General features: G+C 45.0%; 1 pseudogene; it reads left to right on the top strand.

The window, feature by feature from the left end:
* Positions 1-11069: 11069 nt before the first annotated feature.
* On the top strand, positions 11070-11210 carry LOC147033810 (signal recognition particle RNA; annotated as a pseudogene).
* Positions 11211-12590: the final 1380 nt, after the last annotated feature.

The following is a 12590-nucleotide window of genomic DNA, read 5'->3' as shown; positions in this document are numbered from 1 at the left end:
ATATATATATATATATATATATATATATATATGAGACAGGTTGGTAAAGGCAAGAACATTCGAGAAAATCTAATTTAACTTCGCCAAGTACTATGAGGAGTGTTCAGAGAGTTCAAGGCAACAGGCAATTTGCTGGCGCCCTGGGATCCATGGATTTTATTCACGTGATTTAATGCATGCTCGCTACTTGCCATGAATTTCATGAATCTAGCATTGCTTGATGTTCCTGAGTGCAAGGCAGACGTTTTCTCCATCACACAATCATCTGTTTTACTGGAATTGAGCATCGTCATCGATCGATGCGTCAACTGTTTTTTTACGTAAACATGGTGACCGCTCAAAAAATTTAAAATCAACGAGCAAAGCACGTCGGCATCTGGTCAAGGTGCTTTGAATTCTCGAGGTGCCACATGGGCGACTGATTTAGCCGTTGATGCAAGTCTGCTGAAGCTGAATCCAGGTAAAGACAGCCAGATGATGCTATTGATCTCAAAAGATGTTGCCCACGTAAAGGAATTAATCATGAAGGATGTCGCCTTGATAAGGTCACCAAAATATCCACAGAAGTTGGAATTTCACAAAGCAGGGTTTTTTTATGGCCATTCAAGAACACTTTGCCATGTCCAAAGTCTCAGCAAGATGGATCCTTCAAAATCATGGCTGGATTCATGTCCCGAGCTTCTCTCAAATTGTTCAGTGCCGATCCTGACGACATTATGACTCATACGCTAACTGGTGAAGAGATGAGGTTTAACCAATGGGTAACTGAAACCAAATTACAATCCCAATAAGATGCACTTTTTATGTCTGCCAACTTTGTTAACTCCACCACTGAAGGTGGATGGAGGTCATGTTTTCACCCGCCTGTTTGTCTGTGAGCAGGATATCTCAAAAAGTTGCGGGTGGCATCGGACGAAGCTTGGCCAGGGTTGGGTGTGTGACAAGGACGAATCGATCCAATTTTGGTGAAGATCCAGATCCAGATCCAGATCCAGCCAATCAGTGGGATACAAACCTAAAATATTCAGCCTGTTGGAGGTATGCGCTCTACCGAGTGCCATTCTAGATCGCGCAGTGGGAGACGGGGTTTTGCAGTCACGTGTGTGTGTGTGTGTGTGTGTGTGTGTGTGTGTGTGTGTGTGTGTGTGTGTGTGTGTGTGTGTGTGTGTGTGTGTGTGTCCAGAATGTAACTTCTTTACCATTTGAGCTTTTCTCAAATTTTTAACAAAACTTTATTTTTTGAATACGAGGTAAAATTAATAATTTGGTCAAAAGGTCAAAGATCAGCGTCACATAAAATCGTCAATTTTCATCCGAATTTTAAGAATTTTCATATTGGGTCACTGAATTGGTTCACCAATCAAAAGCCAGAAGCCGATTGTTAATTTTTTAATGTTTTTTTTTTCAATCAAAAGGTCAAAGGTCAAGGTTGCATAAAATCACCAATTTCCATGTGATCGACTTGAAATTTGAGCAGGGTTTTCATATTGGGTCACTGAAACCTACTGCTTTTGAGGTCAAAAGGTCATGGTCACATAAAATCGTCAAATTTTTTTTTTTAGCGGTTTTCATCATCATTAGCGTGCGGAAGAAGAAGTTTGAATACAAAGTGGACGCGGACAGGCTACTTTCTAGTTAAACCTGTTTTTGCGACATCATTCATTTCTGATTTACGTACAAGGTATTTGTATTCCGCTCGGTTGTAATGCCTGACAACGGTAGGCAACAAGATAAAAACCTCTTCTCGTGTAATGTGCTCAAAAATTATTTCGATGACGACCACTAATTAACTGCCTCAGATATTCCAACTCTCTTGTAGGCTCATCTGAGGAAAGCTTCGGCTCGAACTCTTTCATGAACCGACTGGCCGGGCCTAATGTTCTCCAGAATGTGATTTGGGCAGGAATTTGTAATTTGGTCAGGGAGCCGCAGATAACTCACCGACTCTTCACCACCGACACGACTGGTCCATCAGCTTGCAAATTGTACACCTGGCCTGGCTGGCGAAACATCCATCCGAGGAATGGCAGACTTTGAGAGCACCGATCCGACAGCTTATCATTCGTTCAGCAATCAAAAGTTATCGAGCTCTTGTGCATAATTATATCATCTGGCGTTGATTGGAAAATGCAATTTGAATCCTTTCTTAAAATACCCAAACTTCGAAAAGCAAATAATATAGATACTTACATATCGGAAACGAAAATACCGGAGGGCCCATTATCACTTTGTATATAAAGTCGCAAATTCACAAAAGCCAAAGAAGAAATAAACAGGATGTTGATCGATGTAGGTGAAGCACTGTGGCAACAAAGAAGCTGACGTTTCGGGCGTGAACCCCTCTTTTGTTTTGATGAAGGGTTAATGCCTAAAACGTTAGCTACTTCTTTCTTCCCACGGTGGTGAGCATACCTCAACCAACGTCTTTTTGATTCCTTCACGTCTACCTGTCCACCGACGCAGATCGACACCCGCCTTCACCTGCAAGACGAATTCTTCATTCTCACAAATCCCATGTTTGGTTTCTTTTTTACTCCTTTTGTTTCAAAATTTGACTTGTGGAACATTTCCGGTCCCCTCGATCAAGGATCATTTTGGTTGTATTTGTAAGGGGTGGGGGGGGGGGAGAAAAGAAAAATGTCTTGGCTTTGACTACGCCAATCATTTTCAGCTCATAACCTCAAACCACATTACATATATCGCAATTAGTGCGCTTCGTTTGCAAGGATAATTGTAACTTGGCTCTCCTCGAAGGCGGCGCTCGGCCAATTGCGCTGCAAGTGCCGAATAGTTCTCCAACATGCAATTATTCTTATCCATAAGTTGCAATTATTTCCCACAATTGTTTTCCGCAGAACCATCATGCCCAGCAATACCTCACGACCGTTCAGTCAGCTTTGCAGTTGTTAATGCTTGGATTTCACGGTTCCCATTGTCTGGCAATAAAAGTTAATTGTTCTGTATTTCACTATAACATTATCCCTCAGCATGCTGATATTGCTGGACTCAATCAATTTAGCATAGTTACCTCCGCCACCGAAGGTGAAGGACGTTATGTTTTCACCCCCTTTCTGTCTGCTGGGTGGTCGCTACAGCACCGTTATTCTCGGGTTTTCCGTCTGTCTGTTTGTATGTAATGGACAGCTCTGGAGGCCAGAGGAGTCAACCGATTTTGATGCAACTTGACTGGTAGGTTCATACCAGGATCTAGTTGTATGCTTTCGAGCACCGTTGCTATGGACGCCACCGTTGCCATGCAAACGGGACTTTGAAATTTTTGAAAAAAAAATCCGAAAAATCGGCTTCCGCCCATTTATGCGCATTATAATAAACCTCTTTGTCAAAAAATTTCAGCCGGATCCGTCAAAAACTGTAAGACTAGTATGCAATTATATAGCGGCCACCCATGTCGCCTACCGGCTGGTTTATCTGTTTGTGTACAGGATATCTCAAAAAGTTGTGGACAGGATCCGGGTGAAATTTTGTGGACACATTGGGTGTGTGACAAGGACGAACCGATTCGATTTTGGTGAAGATCCGGATCCGGATCCGACTACTGGAATTTGAAAGTGATTCTTCACCATTGAGAGATAGGACCAAAAACGATACAGTACTGCCTGGCATGATATTTCAAAAACTCTATTGGACCCGGTATGTTCTTGTGGATCAAGCATTACGTGTTGGAGGTATGCGCTCTACCGAGTGCCCTTCTAGTTTAATACGTAACATTAAATGCACGATATGATCAATGAACTTTTCCATCGAGTATATCATTTTTTTATCATTTTGTATGCAGCCTGTGACTGCTGGTTGCATCATTGATAGGAGTGCAGCTGTGCTGCTGATCGTGTCCCAGTTCCCAGTAAGCTGGTAATAATTTTGCCGATCTCAGAAGGATGATAGGCTGGGTCAACCAGCATGGTGTCATTTAATGGATGACAGCAGCTGAAACTCAAGACCCAAGATCTTAAGCCAGCCACCTTGACCATTAAACCAAGAACAGGCTTCTTATGTCTGTTTACTTCCTTTACGAGTAGATTCCTTTCTCCACTTGTGGACCGTCCTCTTGAACAGAGCATTGGAGCTGCCGAAGCAGTTTTTCCTTGGCTGGATGGGTCGCCACTCCGACCATTTCTTGGAGCACATTTGTGCCGCTGATGCTGTGCCCCTTTTTTACCAGTACACTGGTACTCATTTCGCCAACCTCACGAGGATGACAGGCTGAGTCAACCCCACCTGGTGTTAATTCAGCAGCCAACGGGGCTCAAACTCAGGACTCTGGGATCCAAAGGTAGCCACCCGAACCACTCAGCCAACACAAGGCTTCCCTTTCTCCACGAATCACCTTGAAGAGCACGAGTACATACAGAGCAAATCATGGAACGTGGTGGTGATCGAGCCGATAGTCTTAACTGAGCATTGGAACGCTCATGATAAGTTGTGAACATTTCTGTGACGAAGGAGAGATACTATTTAGGTGGCCACTCCATCACAGGGTATGGGAATTTCCGCTGAGCGGCCATGGAAATCGAACCGACAATTCAACCAGGCTTAATCCACTCAATCACCGAGTAGCTCCATGTAATTCGACTTCATACATAAACATTTTTGTGTCACTGGATGTTTCAACAGCAAAACCTGAAGGAATAGAATAGAACTTCAATATCACTGCTGGGGGCCATGGAGGACCGAACAATATCGGACTAGTTTCTCCAGACAGGCCTATGAGTGCTACACAAGGCAAGCAGATTGCCGTCCTTGTCACTTGTATAGCCATTCACGATGAAGGATGGTTGGGTCACGATGAATTTAAAGCGAGGTTGTTAGCTTTCCAAAATGCTGTTGAAAAACTGCATTGCCTCCAATACCCAGGGGACGTTTCCTTATCTATGATAGAGCTGCAAGATCTGAGCGACTGCTTGCGGCACTGTGGTTATTTTTCATCCCTTCATATTTACATTCAGCTGCCAATGTGTCCGGCACAAGCCTAAAGAACTGAGCAATATAGCGTTTACTGGTGAAGGAATTGCTTCCCTGGCATTTCACCCTGTAAAGTCCTCAGAGAGATGAAGGCCTGGAGAATAAAAAAAAAAAGCGCCACACTATTCCGTGTAGCTGTGCAGGTTTGTGGGTAACAATGTGAATGGAGTGTGAAAGATATTGCCCAACAAACTATTTCTCTTCCTGATGTGTCTGAAAATGTTATACCAGCTGTTACAAATTGTGGTGTTTCAAATTTGCCTGGAACTTTTGTTTGGAAAAGACAGAATAATGTTTGTAGATTAACAATTTTTGAAGGAGTTTTGTCTTTTTAGTTCTGGTACACACACACACACACACACACACACACACACACACACACACACACACACACACACACACACACACACACACACACACACACACACACACACACACACACACACCAAGATGGTGGTGGGTGAGATAATGAACAAGGAAGGTGAAAAAGCCAATAATTCTGAAATTTCTCATCAACGTAAAAGATCAAGCACGTAAACAAATTCCCCTCTTCCTTCGTATGCAGCACAATGTTGCGGGTAGCATCAATGGCTGAGGGCACAGCTGTACCACTGATGCCATGCCCCGATTACCAGTACATGGGTACTCATTTTGCCAACCTCGGAAAGATGACAGGCTGAGTCAACCCAACCTGGTGTTAATTCAATGGCATACAGGGACTCAAAATCAGGACCCTGAGATCCCAAGCCAGTCACCCTAAGCACCAAGCCAACACTAGACTGTTCTGTAGTTAAGCCGATCCGTTTTTGCACATTTTTATGTAATGCAGTGATGTTGGCTGATTTCCAAGCAGATCGAAGATGACCTTCAGCAAATGACAGGGTGCAAACGGGGGGGCGGGGGGAGGGAGAGAGACAGAGAGAGATAGCCAGATAGCGAGATGGCGAGATGGCGAGATGGCGAGATGGCGAGATGGCGAGAGAGAGAGAGAGAGAGAGAGAGAGAGAGAGAGAGAGAGAGAGAGAGAGAGAGAGAGAGAGAGAGAGAGAGGGAGAGGGAGAGAGGGCGAGAGGGCGAGAGGGCGAGAGGGCGAGATGGCGAGATGGCGAGATGGCGAGATGGCGAGATGGCGAGATGGCGAGATGGCGAGATGGCGAGGTGGCGTGATGGCGAGATGGCGAGATGGGGAAGGAGAGAGAGAGAGAGAGAGAGAGAGGGAGAGAGAGAGAGAGAGAGAGAGAGAGAGAGAGAGAGAGAGAGAGAGAGAGGGAGAGAGGGAGAGAGGGCGAGAGGGCGAGAGGGCGAGAGGGCGAGAGGGCGAGATGGCGAGATGGCGAGATGGCGAGATGGCGAGATGGCGAGATGGCGAGATGGCGAGATGGCGAGAGATGGCGAGCGAGAGAGAGAGAGAGCGAGAGAGAGAGCGAGAGAGAGAGCGAGAGCGAGAGAGAGAGCGAGAGAGAGCGCGAGAGAGAGCGCGAGAGAGAGCGCGAGAGCGAGAGAGAGCGCGAGAGCGAGAGAGAGCGCGAGAGCGAGCGCGAGAGCGAGAGAGAGAGAGAGAGAGAGAGAGAGCGAGAGAGAGAGAGCGAGCGAGAGAGAGAGAGCGAGAGAGAGCGAGGGAGAGAGAGCGAGCGAGAGAGAGAGAGAGAGAGAGAGAGAGAGAGAGAGAGAGAGAGAGAGAGAGAGAGAGAGAGAGAGAGAGAGAGAGAGAGAGACAGAGAGAGAGAGAGGTTGGGGACATAAGATTTGGAATCAAACACAGAATTGAAGCCTTCTCATGAGCAGAGTCAGCTGTGGTGCCATTTGAAGAGAAGGAAGTGATGTAAGGGGAGCATACACCAGAGACAGACTTACCAAGGCACCACCAGGTATTAAAGGAGGTAGATAAGTTTGAAAGTTCAATCTTGAGGTTGGACAGATGTTTTATGGCTCCCCTCAGGGTACACACTCTTGTTGCGGGCTTTGTGGAATGATCTGAGGTTGCCTTCTGTCGGATTTGCCTTCCAGGAAGAGAGGGCAAGTTGTTTCAAGGCAACTACAATAAAAGTTTTATTCAATGAAGATTCAATTTTTTTTTCCAATGTTGTGTTTTTTTAACCTCCGCCATCTTCGAAGATGGATGGAGGTTACCGTTTTCACCCCTTTCTGTTTGTTTGTTTGTTTGTTTGTTTGTGAATAGTATTACGGAAAAACTCCTTGACGGATTTCGGCGAAACTTGGTGGGGGGGGGGGGTTAGGTATGGTCCAAGGATCATGCCATTAAATTTTGGACTTGTTCCCCCCCCCAAAAAAAAAAATTGCAAGAGAATTTTTTTTTTTGCATCTCTACATGTTTTAAGTGATTTCCAACCCCACCCAAAATTTTTTTTTACCCCCCACCCAAAAAAAAAAAGAAATTTTTTTTTTGCATTACTACATGTTTTCAGTGATTTCCAACCCCCCCCACCCAAAAAAAAAATTGTTACCCCCCAAAAAAATTTGTTAGATAAATTTTTTTTGCATTTCTACATGTTTTAAGTGATTTCCAACCCCCCCAAAAAAATTGTTACCCCCCCCCCAATAAAAAATAGAGAATTTTTTTTGCATTTCTACATGTTTTAAGTGATTTCCAACCCCCCCAAAAAAAATTGTTACCCCCACCAAAACAGGCTTGTTGTAGCAACTCCAAAGCTGCACCTTAAATCCTGGAGAATGGTACCATCCCAGCCCAGGCTGGATGTTGGCAAGCTCAAGGATGAGAGAGTAGCTGAGGAGTTTGCGAACAGGCTGAGGGGACACTTGGGGGATCTGGGTGCTTTGGTGGGTCCTGAAGAGTTGTGGAGTGCCTTCAAGGCCACCGTCCTTGATGTTGCCGGTGGATGTCTTGGAACTCACCGCAGGGCAAAGAAGAATTTTGTCTCTCAAGGGACACTGGATACCATTGACCAGAGATCGCAGGGCCAGGCTGAATGGCAGAGCTGAGCTGTTCAGGAAGCTGAGGCATAAAACTGTACGTGCACTGAGGGTGGACAAGGAGGCCTATGTGCGAGGAATCTGTGAGGGGGTTGAGCAGTGATTCTCGTCCTGCTTACAGTGGAATTCGCGCATTGCATTCATCCAAGCCCATCCCTCGGAGCACTGCAGTTAGAGCAGAGAGTGGTAGTCTCTTGACAGAGGAGTGTGAAGTGAAGGCCCGCTGGGCCGGTTACTTTGAGCGGTTGTACCAGGCTGATCCCCCAGCTGTCGAGTTGGACGTCAAGGGTGTTACAATCCCTGTTGCTGACCCTCGAATCAACTGTGGTCCACCTTCGCTTGTGGAAACACGGGCTGCGGTGAACCGGTTGAAACGGGGCAAAGCTCCAGGGATCTGTGGCATCCATGCTGAACTTCTCAAGGCTGGTGGAAATGCTGCACTCGTGTCGTTGCATGCAGTTTTGTGCTCTGCGTGGAACACAGGCATCATCCCAACTGATTGGAAGATGGGCCTTGTTGACCCTCTCTGGAAAGGGAAGGGTGATCGCCAAGACTACAACAACTACCGAGGGGTGACGCTGCTCTCAGTGCCGGGCAAGGTCTTTGCTCGGATAATTCTCGATAGGGTTCGCCACCATCTGCTTGAGCACCAGCGTCCAGTGCAGTCAGGCTTTACACCAAAGAGGTCAACGATTGATCGTATCCTTGATCTTTGGGTCCTCACCGAACGCAGACGAGAGTTTCGGCAGGGGCTGCTTGCAGCCTATGTTGATCTCTGTAAAGTGTTCGATTCAGTGAATCAGGATGTCCTCTGGAGGATTCTTGGTCTTCGTGGGGTGCCACCAAAACTGATCGATCTGATGTCTGAACTCTACTCTGGTACTGAGAGTGCTGTGAAGTGTGGTGGTACCATCTCTGACTCATTTTCAGTTGTTACTGGAGTTCGTCAGGGGTGTGTACTGGCCCCCACACTTTTCAGCACTTGTATGGACTGGATTTTAGGGAGGACGTCGGAGAGATCAAGCTGCGGTGCATCGTTTGGGAATGTCAAGATCTCGGACCTTGATTTTGCAGATGATGCAGTCAACTTTGCGGAGACTTTAGATATCCTTTTGGGGGCCCTCGAGGTGCTGAATGAGGAGTCGGAGCCGTTGGAATTACGCGTTTCTTGGGTCAAAACTAAGATCCAGGCTTTTGGTGATATCTTGGATGCTGTTGTCCTGTCTGTGTCTGTTTCTGGTGAGGATGTTGAGGTCGTGGAGAGATTCACTTACCTTGGCAGTGACATTCATGTCTCTGCTAGCTGCGAGTCAGAGGTCAATAGACGTCTGGGTCGGGCCTTGGGAGTCATGGATTCAATGGTTCCTGGGGTGTGGCCCTGCCGGTACCTGTGCGGGAGGACGAAAGTCCGAGTTTTCAGGTCCTTGGTACTTCCAGTCTTGCTTTATGGATGCGAGACTTGGACTCTGACCAAGGATCTGAGATGGAGACTTAATTCCTTTGGTACCAGGTCTCTTCGGAGAATCCTTGGCTATCGCTGGTCGGATTTTGTGTCCAACGAGCGGTTGCTGAGAGAGACTCGGATGAGATTTGTTACCTGCATGGCCCGTGGGCGTCAGTTGCGGCTGTATGGACATGTGGCTCGTTTTGCTGACGCTGATCCTGCTCACCAGATTCTCTCAGTGAGGGAGTCTCATGAGTGAAGGAGGCCAGTGGGCCGATCACGTTCCTCGTGGTTGCAGCAGGTTGACCATCATCTCAAGGAGATGGGGATGGGCCTGGCATCTGCCTGGGTGATGGCCAGACATAGGCCCCTGGAGTACCGGCGGATAATGGACGCAGCGACGCGCTGTTCTGGCACATGCTCCCATACCTGACCTGACCCCAAAAAAAATTGTGAAAATTTTTTTTTTGCATTTCTACATGTTTTCAGTGATTTCCAACCCCCCCCCAAAAAAAATTGTTACCCCCCCTCAAAAAAAGGGGACATTTTTTTTTGGCATTTCTACATTTTTTTAAGTGATTTCCAACCCCCCCCCAAAAACATTGTTAGAGAAAAAAAAATTTGCAACTTTTTTTTCAACAAAATTTCGTTTTTTTTTTTTGCATTTTTACGTTTTAAGTGATTTCCAACCCCCCTCCCCCCCCAAAAGAAAAATGTTGTAGAAAAGAACTATAACTCAGCACTGTTGACATCATATTTAATGAATAAGATATAAGGTTCACTTGAGTGACCCAGCAGTATTGGCGGCAGAGGTTTTGCACTCTCCCGAGTGCTCCCCCTCTAGTTTGCTGTTGTTTTTTTTTCAGAGGGAAGGAGAGTGTTATATTTGTATTTTTTGACCAAGGAGAGGAAATGGATTGAGTTGGGGAACCACAACGATACCTGGGATAAAAGGAATGAAAAAGGGGCAAAAAATAAACAAGCAGTCATAGACTGGTACTTACGAAATCGTCAACTTGACCTCTGACCTTGTCTAATAAAAGCTGTCTTGAGAGAAGGTAGCGACGCAAACCAGAAGTTTCTACGATGATTCTGTAACAAACCATCAAAAATCGAATATTTGACCTCACTGTGACCTTGACCTTTGACCGATTTTGACCAAAATCTAATCAGCGCTAGCCATCACCCTCCTGAATCACGTAGTGTAATTTGACATTGGTAGCTTCTTCCGTTCTCAAGTTATCGTGCCTACAAACAAACACACAAACAAACAGAGGAAGGAAGTCATCAATATACTTACGAAATCTTTAGATTTCGTAAGTAATAAATAAATAAGCAACGGTGGGAGAGGCAAAAACTAATCGGTCTGAATTTTCCTGGGACACAAAATGGATGATTCAACACAACAAGATATGGATTGGGGCAGAAAAATTGACAAAACACATGACCGGCAAACCAGGAATTAAAACTGGAATTGCATTCGGGAGAACGCACGCATACCTCCACCTGGCCGAACGGTTAACATTTTCTATCAGACTGACAGGTCGGATCTGAATCCGGACCTTGACCAAAATCTTATCGGCTTGTTTTTGTCACCTAACCAACTCATCCACATAATTTTGTCATACCCCGTCAACAACTTTTTGAAATAGCAGGCTGCATATAGTTTTTGACCTCATATATCTCAAAGGTAACCGGGCGTAGTGGCGTGCGCCTGTAATCTGGCTACTCGGAGGTTTGGGTTGGAGGATCGCTTGAGGACGGGAGCCCTGCACTGGGCCGCGCTATGAGAGGGTGTAGGGCAGCCCGGAATCATGGTGAAACCCAATCCTTATCCCTGTGTCGTAAGAGGCGACCAGGGTTGCGTCAGGAAGGGCATCCGGCGTAAAACCTGTGCCAAGTCAGTATGCGGATCATAACGGATGATCCGCTGTGGCGACCCCTAACGGGAGCAGCCGAAAGACGAACAGCAACAGCATATATCTCAAAGGTAAAAAATCATTTTAAGATGAAAAAAAAAATCATTGTGCAGGATCCAGATTCAGATCTTCACCAAAATCTAATCAATGGCTTGCAGCATGGTATTGTGTACACTGTGGTCCTAAATGAGGAGAAAGCTTAGATATTGAACCCAGTTTTAATAAGATAAACAATCTTAATGTTATATAATGCCCAAGTGTCTGTGCTTTCAGAAAATGTATACTTTGCTATGGGTCCTATGGATATAGTTGCTTACAAAACATGTTTTTTATCCAAACACAGGCTAATTTTTTCCATTTTTATAGCTCATTTTTTAGAAATGGGTTACATGTATGATTGTATATGTTCTTCAAAATGGTTGAAAATCCATTTTTTGTTTGATATATGTCATTATACATAAGAATAGAACAATTCCTCGAAACAGTACATTTCTTATGACCTTCTGCATATCTTGGCACCTTCAAATGTGTAAAATCCCAGATTTTGCAAAATTTCCCCCAGTCATAGTGAAGCTTACAAAATCTTATTCCAGAAATTTGAAATGCATCTGATAGAACAACTTAAATAGCAATTTACTTCTGCATAAAGTGATGATTTTAAATGTCAAGTTTCAACATGGATCATTAGTACATACCAGTTTTTAGGTTCACTTCCATGATTGGGTCAAAAATGTTGGGAAGTACGTAACAAATTGCATTTACCAAGCTGCTACAAAATTACTGGTAGCGATAAGCTTGATTTTATAACCATAGAATAAGTTTACCAAGATGGCCCTATGATATAAAAATCAATACCAAAGGCCAGTTTGTGTTCAGTATACAGAACATCAAAGGTCGTTAGGAAGTACGTAACGTTTTTAGGAAATCTGCACTTTTAATCCTAAGATGTTAGTTTGGTTCATCACAGCATGTATTTCTATGGTTAAGTTTATGTGCATATAATATTTATGACCTGAATGAACACTGATCAATTTGTTAATTTCATATGACCTTGACCTCTTTCATATGACTTTCATTTTTTGGTCCCCCGTGTCCTAAATGTGTACATAATACCTTGCTACAAGTGCAATTGGTCTTTGTCTCACACACACACACACACCACACACACACACACACACACACACACACACACACACACACACACACACACACACACACACACACACACACACACACACACACACACACACACACACACACACACACGTCTCCAGCAAATTTTGTTCAAATCTGTC

Source organism: Eptatretus burgeri, chromosome 1, assembly GCF_056783735.1.
Source record: "Eptatretus burgeri isolate ZD-2024b chromosome 1, Ebu_testis_v1, whole genome shotgun sequence".
Classification (NCBI taxonomy): Eukaryota; Metazoa; Chordata; class Myxini; order Myxiniformes; family Myxinidae; genus Eptatretus; species Eptatretus burgeri.
Note: the sequence above shows the minus strand (reverse complement) of the source record. Positions and strands in the feature narration are given on the sequence as shown.